At 59.0% G+C, this 6,469-nt stretch overlaps 2 non-coding genes across 2 annotated transcripts; both read left to right on the forward strand.

Moving 5' to 3' along the window:
- Positions 1–2,461: 2,461 nt before the first annotated feature.
- On the forward strand, positions 2,462–4,276 carry LOC142790857 (small subunit ribosomal RNA). The gene has a single exon (XR_012889808.1). It is a non-coding gene; the product is annotated as a small subunit ribosomal RNA (ribosomal RNA).
- A 1,719-nt stretch (positions 4,277–5,995) lies between these two features.
- On the forward strand, positions 5,996–6,148 carry LOC142790903 (5.8S ribosomal RNA). The gene has a single exon (XR_012889842.1). It is a non-coding gene; the product is annotated as a 5.8S ribosomal RNA (ribosomal RNA).
- Positions 6,149–6,469: the final 321 nt, after the last annotated feature.

Consider the following 6,469-nt stretch of genomic DNA (forward strand, 5'->3'; position numbering starts at 1 on the left):
TTCGCCGTTTTTGCAGGAGTGAGTGGCGGCCCTCCTGCGAGACCAAGAAGCATCGACTCGCGCACGATATCGGTGTCTTTCGACGTGCCCGCCGGCCACCGCCGCACGAGTACGGCAAACCGCGTATGCCGGGGCGGGGTTGGCGACGCCGACGCAAAAGTGGGAACCGCCACTAGGATGTTCGCCGTTTTTGGCAGAGTGAGTGCTGGCACTCCGGCGAAGCGAAAGAGCGCGAATGCGCCCACGAAAGTGGCGTGTTTGGACGTGCTTGACGACGACCACCGCAGGAAAACGAAAAACCACGTCAGCCGGGGCGAGCGACCCATGGCGGTCTGGGTGCTTATCGCTGCTATTATAGGGGCACCCCGGCAGACGCAAAAAAAAAAAAAAAAATTTTTTTCGACATTCTTTTTTGCTCGTCGACCTCGGGTGACCCAGGTCGCAGTGGGAGCCGCGCACGAAAGCGGCGTCGCGAGACGGCTTCGCGGTCGCTAGTCGCACGAGCTCGGCAACCGCGTCTGCCGGGGCGGAGTTCGGGACGCCGACGGCTAAGTGGGAACCGCCGCTCGGATGTTCGCCGTTTGTGGCCGAGTGAGTGCTGGCACTCCGGCGAAGCCAAACGGGGCCGATTCCGGCACGATATCGGCGTCTTTCTACGTGCTCGCCGGCGACCGTCGCACGAGTACGGCAAAGTGCGTCTGCCGGGGCGGGGTTTGCGACGCGTACGCAATAGTGAGAACCGTCGCTCGGATGTTCGTCGTCTTTCGCCGAGCCAGTGCTGGCAATCCGGCGAAGCCGAACGGAGCCGATTCGGGCACGATATCGGCGTCTTTCCACGTGCTCGCCGGCGACCGTCGCACGAGTACGGTAAACCGCGTCAGCCGGGGCGGAGTTCGGGACGCCGATGCGAAAGTGGGAAGCGCCGCTCGGATCTTCGCCGTTTTTGGAGGAGTCAGTGGCGGCACTCCGGTGAAGCCAAGGTGCGCCAATTCGCGCACGATATCGGCGTCTTTCGACGTGCCCGCCGGCCACCGTCGCACGAGTACGGCAAACCTCGTCTGCCGGGGCGGGGTTTGCGACGCCGACGCAAAAGTGGGAACCGCCGCTCGGATGTTCGCCGTTTTTGGCAGAGTGAGTGCTGGCACTCCGGCGAAGCGAAAGAGCGTGAATGCGCCCACGAAAGTAGCGTATTTGGACGTGCTTGACGGCGACCGCCGCAGGAGTACGAAAAACCACGTCAGCCGGGGCGAGCGACCCACGGCGGTCTGGGTGCTTATCGCTGCTATTATAGGGGCACCCCGGCAGACGCAGAAAGAAAAAAAAAAATGGGGACATGGCGTGCGTCACCGTGCGGCTTCGCAGCGTTGCCGAAGTCGCCGAGCCCTTCGACTGAGCCGAACGGCGGACAGGGAACGTTGGTCGGCCGTTCTAACCTGTCGGTGCCACGCCGAGACGTCGTTAAGGAAAACCGCGTCGTGGGCCTCTACGACGCCGTCGAGTCGTTGTACGTTTGGTGTCCAGCGTGTCGGCGGCGAGTAGCGGACACGTCGTTCACGACTTCGGTCTTTCGCAGTCGACGCGAACTTGCGGAGAGTCGTGGTGCCTCACGTTTTCGGCAGAAACCGCGGCGGAATTTTCCCGTGCGTGCGCGCACGACCTCGGTGCTGTGCCGTCAGCGTAGTGTTGCACAAACTCGTGGCCTACCCAAGGTGCGGTACGTTTGCGGCCGTATCCTCGGTGGGAATTTCGTGAGTAGGGTCGCAAATTCTACGACCTCGGCGGGTTTGAGAGCGACGTAGACTTGTGGCACGCTCAACATGCCACACGTTTCGGGGCACACCCGCGGTGAAATTTTCTCGAGTACGCTCGTATTAGGGCCCAAGGAGGTCTGGGTACTTATCGCTGCTATTATGTGGGGGTTCTCGTGAGCGGCGTACGCGAAAGCGACCGGGTGTCTGATATGCGGCGGGCTTCGGCCTCGTCAAGCGTGTCCTCGGGTCTGCTCCAGGGGAATCCACGGCAGTCGTCTGCAGCCTCATCCGCTTGATGCGTTAGGGGCTGGTTGTCGGACGGTGCCGTTTTACCACGATATCGAGGTGTGTTCCGTGTCGTCCTCGGGCGATTCAGATGCGAAAGCGCCGAAGACGCGGGCGTGACCCGTCGTCTGGCGGCTTTGCAGTCTCGGCTCCGTTGCTAGTTCCGGCCGGTCCACCGACAGTGCAGCGGGCTTGGGCAACCCGCACGGCGCGACCGAGTCGATGCAACGAAAAAGAGCGAGCATGAACGTGCTTCTTGCCGCACGGCTCCCACTCGTCTTTCGGGAAGGTTGTGCCGTAGCGAGCTCGAACGCCGTCATCTCGGAGTGCAAAATAAGCGTGTTGGGGCGCCTGAAGGTGGCCTCCGCCGCACACAGACTGCGTCCGGCCCGCCGAGGGCGAGGACGGACGCGCAGTCGAACGATTACCTGGTTGATCCTGCCAGTAATCATATGCTTGTCTCAAAGATTAAGCCATGCATGTCTAAGTACATGCCGAAATAAGGCGAAACCGCGAATGGCTCATTAAATCAGTTATGGTTCCTTAGATCGTTTCTTCCTACTTGGATAACTGTGGCAATTCTAGAGCTAATACATGCAGTGAGCCTGGAGCCCTTTGGGTAACGGGTGCTTTTATTAGACCAAGATCGATCGGGTTTCGGCCCGTATTGTGTGGTGACTCTGGATAACTTTGTGCTGATCGCATGGCCACGAGCCGGCGACGTTTCTTTCAAGTGTCTGCCTTATCAACTTTCGATGGTAGGTTACTTGCTTACCATGGTTGTTACGGGTAACGGAGAATCAGGGTTCGATTCCGGAGAGGGAGCCTGAGAAACGGCTACCACATCCAAGGAAGGCAGCAGGCGCGCAAATTACCCACTCCCGGCACGGGGAGGTAGTGACGAAAAATAACAATACGGGACTCTTTTGAGGCCCCGTAATTGAAATGAGTACACTCTAAATCCTTTAACGAGGATCAATTGGAGGGCAAGTCTGGTGCCAGCAGCCGCGGTAATTCCAGCTCCAATAGCGTATACTAAAGCTGCTGCGGTTAAAAAGCTCGTAGTTGGATCTCAGTTCCAGACGAGTAGTGCATCTACCCGATGCAACGGCTCGGACTGAACATCATGCCGGTTCTTTCTTGGTGCACTTCATTGTGTGCCTCGAGATGGCCGGTGCTTTTACTTTGAAAAAATTAGAGTGCTCAACGCAGGCGAGTCGCCTGAATAAACTTGCATGGAATAATAGAACAAGACCTCGTTTCTGTTCTGTTGGTTTTTGGAATACGAGGTAATGATTAAGAGGGACGGACGGGGGCATTCGTATTGCGGCGCTAGAGGTGAAATTCTTGGACCGTCGCAAGACGAACTACTGCGAAAGCATTTGCCAAGAATGTTTTCATTGATCAAGAACGAAAGTCAGAGGTTCGAAGGCGATCAGATACCGCCCTAGTTCTGACCATAAACGATGCCAACCAGCGATCCGCCTGAGTTACTCAAATGACTCGGCGGGCAGCTTCCGGGAAACCAAAGTATTTGGGTTCCGGGGGAAGTATGGTTGCAAAGCTGAAACTTAAAGGAATTGACGGAAGGGCACCACCAGGAGTGGAGCCTGCGGCTTAATTTGACTCAACACGGGAAAACTTACCCGGCCCGGACACTGGGAGGATTGACAGATTGAGAGCTCTTTCTTGATTCGGTGGATGGTGGTGCATGGCCGTTCTTAGTTGGTGGAGCGATTTGTCTGGTTAATTCCGATAACGAACGAGACTCTAGCCTATTAAATAGGTGCGGGGTTCCCAGCACCTTACAACCTTCTTAGAGGGACAAGCGGCTCCTAGCCGCACGAAACAGAGCAATAACAGGTCTGTGATGCCCTTAGATGTCCGGGGCCGCACGCGCGCTACACTGAAGGAAGCAGCGTGTCTTTATCCCTGTCTGAAAAGACTGGGTAACCCGTGGAACTTCTTTCGTGATTGGGATAGGGGCTTGCAATTGTTCCCCTTGAACGAGTAATTCCCAGTAAGCGCGAGTCATAAGCTCGCGTTGATTACGTCCCTGCCCTTTGTACACACCGCCCGTCGCTACTACCGATTGAATGATTTAGTGAGGTCTTCGGACCGATGTCCGGCGCGGCCTTTCGGTTGCGCCGGTCTGTTGGAAAGATGACCAAACTTGATCATTTAGAGGAAGTAAAAGTCGTAACAAGGTTTCCGTAGGTGAACCTGCGGAAGGATCATTAACGGATTGTGAAGGGTGAGCGCCTCAGCTGCGTCTGCGCCCGACACTTTCTGCCGCTGACCCCGTTTGGACGCGGGGTCGGCTTTTCCCCACGGGGCTGCCTGAATGTGGAGCGGCACCCCGTGACAAATTGTTGCGCCCAGCGGACGCCAACACCGCGACCTTGGACGGTCGGCCAGGTGGCGGACGCGGGTACAAACGGCGCAACGCACTCATAGGTCGGCTTTCGACCCGCCACTGCACCGTGGCTCGAAGCGCTCGAAATGCGCGACCCGACCGCTGCGGGACCGCCTAGTACTGTAAACAGGAGCGGCGGAGCGCGAACGGCGAGTCGTGGTTACGTCGGTAGAAGGCGAGGCTGCGCGTTCCCGAAACGCCAGCCGAGTGCCCTCCCGACCGTTCGAGCGTGCAAGAACGAGACCCGACAATCGCGCGGCGACTGCCAAGTACGAGAGGAACGGCACAAGCGTCGGCGGTCGGTCAAGGAACTGGCGATGTGACGGGTCCGCTGTGCACCAGTGCATACCGTCCCGCCGTCCGCGGCAAGCGCCTCCGCGTCCTCGGGTGACGGAGGCTGCCGGTCGGTTCTTGCAGGCGAGGGATCTCGCTGGCACCGGTTCGCGTTGACGCGCGGCCGGTCATGGCACGGCGATGCGACGGCCGAGGTGCGCAGTACTCGATGGAGGAACCGCACGCTCCGATGACCGTCCCGCCCTCCGCGGCGTATGCGTACCGACCGTAATGGTTGCAGCAGCGCCGGCCGGCTTTTGAATTCGCCACACGAAACACGGTGCGAGATCGCGGTTAGGGGAGCGTCGACGTTGCCAGGCGTTTTGCTTGCTGCCGAGGGAAAGGCGGCACGGCCACGTCGCGCTCGTCGCGATTAGCGGGTCTGCGCGCTTTGGGAAGGTGCCGCAACGACTTGCCGAAAGAGGAAGCACGGAAGAACGAGGGACTTGGACGTCCCGACAATTGAACGCACTTGCGGCCAGGCCCTTGCTGGCTTCGTTCTTCCGCCTCGAGTAGGCTCGTACGCGGCTCCGGCGCCGAAAGTGGTCCTTGGCACCGACTTCGGTGGACGTGGGAAGTGCCGCGCAAGTACGGCGCGCCTGGCTCCACCTGTTGGCTAAATTAGGCAGCCGGATCGGCATTTTGGTGTGCGGTGGCAAACCGTGGATGCGAAAAAAGCTTGTGCGATTTCGTGGAACAAAAAGCGGGGGTCCCCCTTTTTATGCGGAGGAGACCGACCCGCCCGCCGTGGTGAACCGCGACGCCACGGTAAAAACGGGAGAGGCTTGTCGATGGGACCGTGCATCCCGCGCTCCACGGAGGCCGGGAGGCGGCCGCCCGAGGAAATGTGTAGCCGTCGAGGCCCGCATCTGCGTGCACTCTTATCCAAATGGGTGTACCGCAGGCATTTTCTGGTTAGGCGGGCCAATGAGAGCGAGCACACAACGATACCTACGGGTCCGGCTTGGAGAACCGGCTTCGACGCCTCCCGAGTATTTATAGAGGGGTGGACCACGAAAGCACTCGCAAGTAGCGGAAGCGAAACGCCGTCCGAAACACACCGTTTGCTCGATTTGCGGCAGCCGAAAAAGGCGCGGCAGAGTTTTGGAGTCCAAGCGTGCGCTGAAAAGCGCCCTTCTTGGCCACTGTTTGGCCGAGTGCCAGAAACGTTTGGTTTTGACTGTACGGAATTGAACAAACACTTTTTCACGACTCTAAGCGGTGGATCACTCGGTTCTCGGGTCGATGAAGAACGCAGCCAGCTGCGAGACTTGGTGTGAATTGCAGGACACACTGAGCACTGATTCTTTGAACGCACATTGCGGCCTTGGGTCTTCCCTTGGCTTCGTCTGTCTGAGGGTCGGATCACATATCAAGAGAGCCTTCGGCGCACAAGGGAACGTGAGCCGTCGACTCGTTTTGACCGCGTCGGCAACACGGACAGCACGCTGAACACCTCACAGCGAGCGCCAACAGCGGCCACTCAAGGGCGAGACGGTGGCGACCGTCGTGCCAGAGCCCAACCGAAACGGGGGCGACCGACTGCATTGAGGATGTGGCACCTCGTTGAGACCGCCGCAGGACTTCGAGTCGGAAGGAAGCCTGCAGGGAAAGTGCGGTCGAGGTTGCGTACTCCTCTCTGCGACCGGGCGCGCAAGAGCTGCGAGAGCCACGGACGCGCAAC

The sequence above is a fragment of the Rhipicephalus microplus genome, unplaced genomic scaffold, assembly GCF_043290135.1.
Source record: "Rhipicephalus microplus isolate Deutch F79 unplaced genomic scaffold, USDA_Rmic scaffold_134, whole genome shotgun sequence".
Taxonomy (NCBI): Eukaryota; Metazoa; Arthropoda; class Arachnida; order Ixodida; family Ixodidae; genus Rhipicephalus; species Rhipicephalus microplus.